Genomic DNA, 12,693 nt, shown 5'->3' with positions numbered 1-12,693 from the left:
CCGGGACGAGTTGAGCCTAAAAATTGCATAGTTTAATGGATTTATTCGACTGTGTAATCTACACCTATGATCATTTAAAAAATATTAAAAATTCTTGCAGCACAGTAACCCCTTCAGTGGTATCACTTTTGAATGGACTATCGAATTAAAAAATGATTGGGTAATATTTTCTAACATGTTTTACTATATTTCGCGTAGGTGTTGCAATTTAAATGGTGTAGTGTGACTTGTCTAGTGTGGATGTTTACTCAGGACTGTTTTATATGATTTTACTTTTTCCGCTTCGGGCAGGAAGAAGTACAGTATATGTACACTTCTGTATAAGACGACGACAGAGTGAGGAAAGAATGAAATGATCATATCACTTAATGAGGAACCGAAGTTAATTGTGTTCTCTTTTCAATTCGCTGGTACGTTTTGTTTGTAGGTATTCCACAGCGGCTGAATTACTTCTTAGAAATGCAATCATCAACGCAGTTCTCCCATCTTTATCTCTAGCATCAACGTTCGCTCCTGCCTCAACCAACAATTTAATAATGCCGGTGTGACCATACAGTGATGCCAAATGTAGCATTGTGTCTCCGTCAGAATTCACGGCGTTAATGCTAGTAGCAGTGTTTGATAGTAGATATTCCACGGCATCCGTATGACCTTTTTGGGATGAAATCATCAACGCAGTTCTCCCATATTTATCTGTAGCATCGACGTTCGCTCCTGCTGCAACCAACAGTTTAATAATGCCGGTGTGACCATACAGTGATGCCAAATGCAGCATTGTGTCTCCGTCAGAATTCACGGCATTAATGCTTGTAGTAGTTTTTGGTAGTAGATATTCTACAGCGGCTGAATGGTGTCTTTGAAGTGAAATCATCAATGCAGTTCTCCCATATTTATCTATAGCATCAACGTTCACTCCTGCCTCAACCAACAGTTTTATAATGTCCATATCACCTCTCATTGATGCCAAATGCAGCATTGTGTCTCCGTTAGAATTCACGGCGTTAATGCTAGTAGTACTTTTTGGTAGTAGATATTTCACGGCATCCGTATGGCCTCTTTGGTATGAAATTATCAATGCAGTTCTCCCATATTTATCTGTATCGTCGACGTTCGCTCCTGCTGCCACCAACAGTTTTATAATGTCCGTATCACCACTCTCTGATGCCAAATGCAGCGTTGTATATCCGTCAGAATTCACGTCGTTTATGCCAGTAGTAGTTTTTGATAGTAGATATTTCACAGCATCCATATGGCCTTCTTCGGATGAAATCATCAATGCAGATTTCCCATATTTATTTGTAGCATCGACGTTCACTCCTTCTGCAACCAACAGTTTGATAATGTCCGTATCACCACTCTCTGATGCCAAATGTAGCGTTGTATTTCCGGCAGAATCCACTGCGAGATTGTTGGTAGTAGTTTTTGGCAATAGATATTCCACAGCATCCGTATGGCCTTTTTGGGATGAAATCATCAATGCAGTTCTCCCATATTTATTTGTAGCATCGACATTCGCTCCTGCTTCAATCAACTGTTTTATAATGTCCATATCACCTCTCACTGATGCCACATGCAGCATTGTGTCTCCGTTAGAATTCACGGCGTTGATGCTAGTAGTAGTTTTTGGTAGTAGATATTCCACGGCATCCGTATCGCCTTTTTGGGATGAAATCATCAATGCAGTTCTCCCATATTTATCTGTAGCATCGACGTTCGCTCCTGCTGCAACCAACAGTTTAATGATGTCCGTAGCACCTCTCTCTGATGCCAAATGCAGCATTGTGTCTTCGTCAGAATTCACGGCGTTAATGCCAGTAGTAGTTTTTGGTAGAAGATATTCCACGGCATCCGTATGACCTTCTTGGAATGAAATCATCAATGCAGTTCTCCCATATTTATCTGTAGCATCGACGTTCGCTCTTGCTGCAACCAACAGTTTAATAATGTCCGTATAACCACTCTCTGATGCCAAATGAAGCGTTGTATTTCCGTAAGAATCCACTGCGTTGATATTAGTAGTAGTTTTTGGTAATAGATATTTCACGGCATCCGTATGGCCTTTTTGGGATGAAATCATCAATGCAGTTCTCCTACAGTTATCTGTAGCATTGACATTCGCTCCTGCTTCAATCAACTGCTTTATAATATCTGCGTAGCCACGTTCTGCTGCAAGATGCAGTTCTGTGTCCCCAAACTCAGTCTTACCATTAACATTTGCTCCTGCTTTAATGAAATGCTCGACCATTTTGGTATGACCTTCCACCGTTGCAATGCGTAAAGCTGGTGCAAAGTAGGCAGATGCATTGCCATAGGTATAAATCTTGTTGACATCCCAAACTTCGATTCTTTCCTCTAAATGTTCTACTAAATGGAGATAGTTCATTTTTACGGCAGCACAAAACAGAAATTCAGTATTATACTGTGATAGATCTTCCAAACCTAGACTCAAATCAGAGCTATCAGTACCGGTCAAAGAAGTATATGAATTAACTATTCCAAGCATAAGATGCCATGCAATATTATGGTGGTCAACATTATTTATAAAAAGAACAATAGCCCTACAAATACGAAGTAAAGATTCCGTTTTGGTTATTTCTTTGGCAGCTTTCTGCTGTAAAAAGCGACAGATTTGTACTCTCCCATTAAGCACAAACTCCTGCATCATGCCGTATAGCTCTGGTTCATTAAGTTCACTTTCCTTAGCCTTTGTCCAAAAACAGCCAACGAGAAAGAATTCAGCAAAGGTTTGATGAACAAATATGGGCTTGTTGTTTTCAATGCGATACACAATACCGGTCTTTTCGTTAGATTCAGCTACCTTTTCCAGCAGTTTCTTGCCACACGAGAACTCTTTCGATGTGAGAAGTTGTCTGCATACTTCTTTATTGAGCAACGCAAAAGCTGCCATTATCTGATGATCTTTAATTAATTTAGTTTCACGTTCGTCAACTATTTCCTTCATTGCTATCGATGCAACGTCCATGCGCTCTTTCTCTTGAAGCGCAATTACTTTAAATTTGAATTTGAAGAACTTCTCGTACAAATCTATCAGATTCATTTCTTTCATTTCCGTCTTAAGTTCTGCTAACGAATCCCCGCTAGTAGATTCGCAAAACTTTTTACACTGATTTGCAAAAACCTCTGCAACCATTCTCAGGTGCAATGGAATTCCTACGAATCCTGCCATCGCATCGTCAATTATGTGGGAAAACTGGATCAGAAATTCATCACAAAACTCATCCAAACTGTTTGCGTTCAAGGCCGTTTCAATATTTTTTTCCCAAAATTTTTGGAGAAATTGTTTTTGATCACCTATTTTAAATGGCTTCAACTTCATGGCTAACGCACCCAATTGATCCTCCAGCTTGCACTGAAGATTTGGTCGAGTGGAAATCCATAAACTTTCTGTACAATGCCCTTTCAGTGCATTCACCAACAGCAATGCTTGATCTTCATAGTTGGGACTGATCGCGTCGTATCCGTCGAGGAATATTACGATCTTTTTCTCGTTAAACATGTGATCGAATAGCTGTTTTTCCAGCAAAGCCGGTCCAACTGATTTGTTCTCATTTTGATGGAATCGCAAGTTGTCGAATAAGAACCGTTGCACCATTTGTTTTGTTCGTTTGGTACTTAAAGTCTCTTTCCACTGCGAGAAATCTTTTGAAAGCCGATGCAAGCAAATATTCGCCACCCAGTACGAGGGTTTGCTCGATTTAATCGCTTTCGCTAAAGAGCAGAACAATGTGGACTTGCCCATACCTGGTTCCGCTGCTATCAGCACTATCGGCTCCAATTCGATGTCCTCTTGTTGAATCTTTAGGGTTGTTGAAGAAATGTCACGAATTTTGTTCAACTTGCCGTGTGTTTTTTGCCAGTGCAATTTTCCGCCTAAATCTTTTAACCAGTGAATGTTTCGATCATTGAATTTTTCAACTAAAGCCTGAAACACATCATCGCTAGTGGAAATCGTCACTATGTCGGTGTTTTTCGAGAGTTCGCCCTCACTGATTTCACTGGACTTAGCAACGAAAAATTTTGACCTGTCTAAGCCCTTAACTATCGCTTGCCGCAACAGAGCACGTTCAATGTAATAATCTTTGATGCTTTCATAAATAAAAGTAGCGGGCGTTTTGCCTAGTTTTATTTTTTCCTCGGTTAACAAAATGGAAAGTGTTTTCGAGTCAATTGCTTGCCTGAGCGCATCAGTCGATATCAAATGCTCTAGGGGGACCGTTTCATCCTGAAAATTTATTTCCTTACTCTTCAAAAATGTTTCCTGTGTGTCAGGCGTTAGGTCAGTTAGACCGTTCAATTCATCGGCGATAGAGTTAGTAACGTTACGAATCCTTGTTTTGCTAACTAAAATGCACCTTTTTACTTTGAAGCAATCCAGTTCGTATTCGAGTGGAACATTAACGACGATCACAGTGAATAGGTTGACACCCTGCAGATCGTTTTTGACATCATTCTGCCACCTTTGCCTGACGACTTCATGCCAATCAACGAAAAGGCAATTGCTTTCTTCTCTGAAAGCTTGTAATAATTTCAAACTGGTAAGTGCGCTATGATCGGTCACAATATTCAGAGCACCGTCGGAAAAACTATCCAACTTCAAAACTTTCATGGCATCATCTGAAAATTTGAGCAAGTTTGAATCTTGATCTTTCTGTCTAAAGAGCCAGTTTAGAATGGTCAGAGTTGGAACCCTGCTTAGGCTTTCTTTCGCCTCTTCTAAATAGTTACATCGATCCGTCAACCATCCGTTGTTGTTGGGATCATGCTCAGTCGTTGGATACATGCACCAGTTTTGAACCTTACTGTACAAGTAATGAAAAACATAATTAGGAACGTATTCGCGATGGAGGAAACTGTTACTGGATCCAAGATACTGCTCAGCTAATTCCTTTTTCAGCTTCTTTTCCAAGGCATCTTCTTTGGGTTGATCGACGTAAAACCACAACCGATCGAGAAATTCTCCCGCCAGGTGTTTGTCGTCCTCGGCTAACTTGTCGACAAAGTGACTTTTATTCAGCTGAAACTTTTTTCCTTTTCTAGTAGAAATCAAATCATCCAAATTACCGGATCGATTCGACGATCTTGCTGTCGTAAGGTTCATCTCATTTATTTTTTTGTCGCCGTCTAATTCTTCGCCACCTCCGCAGTACAGCACACAGGTGATTTCCATGTTCTTATATTTGTCTTTTATTTGCCGGAAACTGCTAAAATATTTGGCTAGATTGAAATTACCCTTCGGCTTGAACAGCTCAGCTTGTGTGATCTTGGTTCCGCATTTGGCTTGCAAGAAAAAGCCCCGTCGTGGATTGGTATTTTCTACAAACACTAAATCATCGAGCGCTCCTATTCCGTCCACATTTGTCGCCATATTGAATGACATTCCTTTGAACAATTTTGCGCGGTAGAAGACAAGCATGAACAGTTTGATCTCGTACAAGTACCCTTTGAAAGACCCAGTAGTTCCTGGCCTTTTCTTTATCTCCGGCAAATCTTCGACGACGCTCATGTTTTCAGCGATTCTGTGAACAAGAATTGTTTTGAAATAATGCTCGACTGCAGGTCGATCACTTACTTGCTACTGTTTTGGTTCCTTGGCGTTAGAATCAGTTTTCTTCAAAATTCACTTCTCTTATGAAATAAAAAAAATCTCTTTATGCTTCAACGCCGACATATGGACTGATATCTAAACGACGACAAAGTTTTTCCCCGTCGAACCCAAATCGGACCGATAAGATTAACTCTATCTTTATAGTTGCATATATTCATATCTTATCTTTTCAAATTGCTATTATTCGTTGAATTAATTTGAAGTTTTATTGAACACACGCACCGTTAAATTGAATATTACTCAAAATCGAAATTTCATTCGCGTGATGCCTCCGGTTACGTTCAAGAACTACAACTAGTGAGCCCAGACATAAACTTAAGGTGATGCATCCGACCTTTTTAGAAGAATGTTTTGGTCTGGAAAAAGGTAACAATTATCTGCCACAAAACTACCGGTCGATTAGGTTGAAAACCACACGATACCTTCTTTAATTCTTAAGCGATTTAGTGGCGTAATTGATCGCATCAGCTCGTAGGGAACAAACGAAGACGAACAAAGCAGAATGAAAAATAGCAGGGGCAGAATCGTCTAACACCGATCGCTCATGAATAATCACGCTGGTGACATCGTGCGCGTCGTTCGCGAATGCAAACGGTCAACCAAACTGCCGAACATGTTCGTAAGGGATTACAGTAGGATTTCGAATTTGGCAACAAATGCGTGTCACCTATGTTGCCAAAATCGAAACCGTGCCAAAATCGAGACCCTTTTTTGATATGAAAAAATTGAATGTAAATGCGTTAGAAAATGACTACATATTATTAATCAACGATTGCAACCATTTTATGTTGCAAAAATCCGCCAAGAGCTATCCGTCCGGTCTTCTTCTTCTTCAGCAGCATAGAGCCGGGGTGGCTCGTGCTGTTTCATGCACTCGTCTCCATTCAACTCGATCTTGGGCCACTCGTCGCCAATTTCCTAGTCGTCTCAGAAGTCTCAAATCGCTTTCGACCTGGTCGAACCATCGTGCACGTTGGGCCCCCCTGTTCCTGGTGCCGGTGGGGTTGTTGAAGAGGACTATTTTCGTCGCACTGTCGTCCGGCATCCTTACGACGTGTCCGGCCCACCGTAGCCTGCTAACTTTCGCTAGATGTACGATGGGAGTCTCCCCAAGCAGTGCCTGTAGCTCGTGATTCATACGCCTCCGCCACTCTCCGCTTTCAGTTTGTACTCCGCCAAATATCGTCCGCAGCACTTTCCGCTCAAACACGGCAAGGGCGCGTATGTCCTCCGTAAGCAGCGTCACGGCTTCAAGTCCATAAAGAACTACCGGTCTAATAATGGTTTTGTACATTGTTAGCTTCGTGCGGCGGCGTATGCTTCCGGATCGTAGCGTTTTACGAAGGGCAAAGTAGGGCCGATTTCCCGCTTGGATGCTCCGCTGGATCTCCTTACTAGTGTTGTTGTCCGCGGTCACCAGCGATCCCAAATACACGAACTCCTCTACCACTTCTAGTTCGTCGCCGTCAACGGTTACCGTCCGTGGGAGGCGCGCGTTTGTTTCCTTTGAGCCTCTTCCTTTCATGTATTTGGTCTTCGACGCATTTATTTTTAGCCCAATTCTCCTAGACTCCGCTTTCAGTCTTGCGTAGATTGCCTCCGCCGTCGCAAAGTTCCTGGCAATGATATCGAAGTCAGCTGCAAAGCCTAGAAGTTGGCTACTCTTGGTAAAAATCGTGCCTCTCGTTTCGATCCGTCCGGTGCAAATAAGTTTTTGGCGACCCGTGGTAAGACGTAGTCCTACGGCAATAAAAATATGATTGCTCGAAACCGCAAACTTTTTTTCATGAACACTTACTTACTTACTTAGGTGGCTTGCCGTCCTAAGACAAAGCCTGTTGAACAAAATTTCTCCATGTAACTCGGTTGAGGGCTACCGCTCTCCAATTCCTCGGACACCGAGTACTCTCCGCCAGATCTCGCTCCACCTGGTCTAACCATCTTGCTCGCTGCGCTCCTGGTCGTCTTGTTCCTACCGGATTTGAGGCGAACACCATCTTTGCAGGGTAGTTGTCCGGCATTCTTGCAACATGTCCTGCCCATCGTATCCGTCCAGCTTTAGCCACCTTCTGGATACTGGGTTCGCCATAGAGCTGTGCTAGTTCATGGTTCATCCTCCGCCTCCATACTCCGTTCTCCTGTACGCCGCCGAAGATCGTTCTTAGCCCTCGTCGTTCGAAAACTCCGAGCACTCGCAGGTCCTCCTCGAGCCTTGTCCATGTTTCATGCCCGTAGAGAACAACCGGTCTAATAAGCGTCTTGTACAGGGTGCACTTTGTACGGGGACTTAGTCTGCTCGACCGCAATTGCTTGTGGAGCCCATAGTAAGCACGACTTCCGCTGATAATACGCCTCCGAATCTCACGGCTGGTATCATTGTCCGCCGTTACCAGTGAGCCAAGGTAGACAAATTCATCGACTACCTCAAACTCATCGCCGTCGATCAATATACTACTGCCCAAGCGGTGTCGTTCGGCCTCGGTTCCGCTGGCCAGCATGTACTTTGTTTTAGACGTATTTACCTTTAACCCAATCTTTTCTGCTTCGCGCTTTAGTCTGGTGTACTGTTCAGCCACCGCCACAGATGTTCTGCCGATAATATCCATGTCATCGGCAAAGCAGACGAATTGACTAGATTTGTTGAATATCGTGCCCCGCGTGTTGATATCCGCTCGGTTCATAACACCTTGTAGCGCTATGTTGAACAGCAGGCATGAAAGACCATCACCTTGACGAAGCCCTCTGTGTGATTCGAATGAACTTGACAATCCACCCGAAATCCGAACACAGCACTGCGTACCATCCATCGTAGATTTAATCAGTTTGATGAGCTTCCTGGGGAAGCTGTTCTCGTCCATGATTTTCCATAGCTCTTTCCGGTCGATGGTATCATATGCGGCTTTGAAGTCAACGAATAAATGATGCGTGGGAACTCTGTATTCACGGCCCTTTTGGAGGATTTGCCGCAGTGTAAATATTTGATCCGTTGTAGACCGACCTTCGACGAAGCCGGCTTGATAAGTTCCCACAAATCTATTCGCAATTGGTGATAGACGGCGGAAAATGATTTGGGACAGCACTTTATAAGCGGCATTGAGAACGGTGATCGCTCGATAGTTCTCACAGTCCAACTTGTCGCCCTTTTTGTAGATCGGGCAGATAACCCCATCTTTCCACTCCTCCGGTAGCTGTTCCGTATCCCAAATTCTAACAATTAGTCGGTGTAGACAAACGGCCAGCTTTTCTGGTCCCATTTTAATAAGCTCCGCTCCGATGCCATCTTTTCCAGCTGACTTGTTGTTCTTTAGCTGCATGATGGCCTCCTTAACTTCGCCTATCGTTGGGGCTGGCACCTCTTCCCCGTTTGCTGCACCGTCGAAATCGCTTTCCTCGCCGCCATGGTTTTCCGCCTGGGCGCCATTCAGGTGTTCGTCGAAGTGCTACTTCCACCTATCCGTCACCTCACGATCGTCCGTCAGAATACTGCCAGTCTTATCCCGACACATTTCGGCTCACGGCACAAAGCCTTTGCGGGATCCGTTCAGTTTCTGGTAGAACTTCCGCATTTCCTGAGAACGATGCAGCCGCTCCAACTCCGCATATTCCTGCTCTTCCAGGTTGCGCTTTTTCTCCCGAAAGATTTGGTTTCGCTGCATCTTCTTCTGTTTGTGTCTTTCCACGTTCTGACGTGTGGCACTGCGCATCTTGGCCGCCCGCGCAGCGTTCTCCTCATCCATCACCCTCCTACATTCATCGTCAAACCAATCGTTCCGCTGATTCCGGGTCACATGCCCGATGGAGCTCTCCGATACACTGCTGATGGCTGTTTTGAGTGTTCCAACAGTCCTCGAGGGGGGCTTCGTCTAGCTCGTCCTCTTCCGGCAGCGCAGCTTCGAGTGAATGCGCGTAGTTTGCGGCGACGTCTGGCTGCTTCAGCCGCGCGAGATCTAACCGAGGCTGGCGTCGGTACCGAATGTTGTTCACAACGGAGAGTCTTGAGCGCAACTTAACCATCACTAGGTAGTGGTCCGAGTCAACGTTAGCGCTTCGATAGGATCTGACGTCGATAACGTCTGAGAAGTGCCGACTGTCGATCAAAACGTGGTCGATCTGTGGTTCTGTCTGATTTGGATGACCTTCAGGTGTACTTATGGTGGATTTTGTGCTAGAAAAAGGTACTACGTACGGCCATATTCTTGGAGGCGGCAAAGTCGATAAGTCTTAGGCCCATTTCATTGGTTCGCTGGTGTGCACTGAACCTTCCAATCACCGGTTTGTATTCCTCCTCCTGGCCGACCTGAGCATTGAAATCCCCGATGACGATCTTGATATCATGTTTTGGGCAGCGGTCGTATTCACTCTCCAACTGCGCGTAGAATTCATCCTTGTCGTCATCGGTACTTCTGAGGTGAGGGCTGTGCACGTTGATGATGCTTATGTTGAAGAATCGGCCCTTGATTCTCAACCTGCACATTCGAGGATTGATTGGCCACCACCCAATCACCCGTTTCCGCATCTCGCCCATCACTATGAAAGCTGTACCCAGCTCGTGTGTGTTGCCGCAGCTCTGGTAGATGGTATGTCCATCTCTGAACGTACGTACCGTTGAGCTCTTCCAGCACACCTCCTGCAGCGCTACGACGTCGAACTTGCGGCTCTTCAATACGTCGGAGAGCACTCGAGTGCTCCCTTGGAAGTTGAGAGATCGGCAGTTCCACGTCCCGAGTTTCCAATCCATAGTCCTTTTTCGTCGCGTGGGTCTATTCCGATTGTTCCAGTAAGAATATTCTTCTTTTTCATGAACACACTGATGGCATCATTTTTTCGTCATTTAAAGCATGTATGCGGAGACTGACTAATATTTAAGTATATTTTTGGACGTGAAATATTTTGTGTTGCCAAAAACGGATACTTTTGTTGCCAAAATCGAGGCATGCCAAAATCGAACCATGTCAAAATCGAACCATGCCAAATTCGAAATCCTGCTGTACTCGTTTTTTGAATGCTACGATGCGATTTTCTGTAACCTTGGTCTAAATTAAGGTCCACATTATGGTTCAAATTTAAGTCCGAATTAGGGCTGTCGGTATTGGGCGCTTTTGGTGAAAACCGGTATTTCGGTATTGGCGTAGAAAATACCGGTAATACCGGTAAAATACCGGTATTGGCAGATTATTCAAAATCAATAGAAATGTTGATGTTTTTCAGTAAATCTTTTTATTTTGAAATTTTAGCTTCATTATTGTTGCTTAGCAAATTAGAATTTAAGCAGATATAATTCTCTTAGGGATTTATTTACCTTGCTAGAACGAATTTTATTGCCAACACTTCCAACAATTGTAAAAACTTCCGCTTTCTCGACGTCTGGCGAGCGGCTCTAAGCACATCAGGAATTTTCCTTTCATTTCTTCAAATTTATAGTAGGGAAACCTGCCTTTATTTATTTACAATATATCTTGTATTGTAGCTTCCAGCATAATTAATGCCCCGGTCTCCTACAGGCTCTTCACAATTTATCTCCATCCCCAAAAAGGAACTCCTGCATAGCGTCATCCTCTTCATTATCGTTCACAAATATCTTCTTTTCTCTGTTATCAATCCCACTATTCGGAGATAGTGGGATGCAGATTTCATTTCCTTGTTTAATCAATGTATCACTCGAAAGACTTGAAAAATAATCCAAATTCTTTCCTGGCAGATCCTTTGTTGGTACGAATGCTCAAAAAGCGCAAAGATTCCCGTATTCTGATCAGGGCCCGGCATCTGCGAAACAAATAAATGAAGCTGACTTTCTCTTACCTTCGCTTCATACATGAAGCGACTTGTTTCATTCCCAAGCAGCACAGTTTTCGCCCTTTTTGTTGCAACAACTTATTTATGACTAGAATTAGTCATATACCCGTTGCTACAACTGATTTGTAACAACCGTGCTAGTAGGGTTTGTTGAACAGAACGTTTCAAGCAAGCTTCAGCTAGTGACTGTGTCAAATGACGACGATTAGCAATCATGCACGATTTGTCTATGTTGAGTAGGTTAATCATAATATGCGTTAAACTGTAGGAAATGTTACTCAAAATCAGTTCAATTGCATTCTAATTGCATTGCATTGCTGGCCTTCTTCTGAATATTTGTTGGAGAAATACAAATGAAACTTTAAAACCGGTCGTCATGATGAAGGGAAAATCGTTTCAATGAAGCTGATTGAGCCAGTTTTAAAACGAAGCGGCGCTGCATCAGTTGAAACTTAAGCTTCATTACTTCATTGTTAAATAACAATTTACTATTGTAAGTGACGTTTCTGGGCCCTGATCTTGTTTCCTAAATTCGTTATTTGAGTGCTTCGAATAATTTGGTGGCTTATGAATCCTAAAAATAAAAAATAAGAAAACTTATCCAATTTAATTCTACTATGTGTATTTTATTCAATGACAGATACGTATTTCGCCTACAACTTGCAGGCTTCTTCAGTGTCTGTTTTCGAACAGTGTCTGTAGTTCGAAAACAGACACTGAAGAAGCCTGCAAGTCGTAGGCGAAATACGTATCTGTCATTGAATAAAATACACATAGTAGAATTAAATTGGATAAGTTTTCTTATTTTTTATTTTTAGGTTTCATATTCTACTAAGACGCTCCAAAAAACTTCAGGCTTATGAATAACAAGTTGTGCAAAAATAAATTGAAACGAGACGTCTGGCTCATACAACGAAACACTTTTACAGCAAACCCACCCACAATTTCACTCTCTTCATTATTAGTAGTCGAAGAAACTCGTCAGCAAGTTGTTTTTCTAAGGGTTTTATTATCAAATTAAGTTCTTCTTCTAATGAGGGTTTGAAAAAACAAGCTGATTAGAAAATACCGGAGATACCGGTTTTTTACCTTTCCAAAACCGGTATTTCGGTATCCAAAAATTGGTCGGTATTACCGGTTTCGGTACTACCGGTACTACCGGTTAGACAGCCCTAGTCCGAATACAGGTCCAAATTTTGATTTCAGTTCATGTCTAACTACAGGTTCGAATTCTGGTTCGAATTGTAGTTCAAACGCAGATCTAAATTCATATC

Source organism: Sabethes cyaneus, chromosome 3 (assembly GCF_943734655.1).
Source record: "Sabethes cyaneus chromosome 3, idSabCyanKW18_F2, whole genome shotgun sequence".
Lineage (NCBI taxonomy): Eukaryota > Metazoa > Arthropoda > Insecta > Diptera > Culicidae > Sabethes > Sabethes cyaneus.
Note: the sequence above shows the minus strand (reverse complement) of the source record.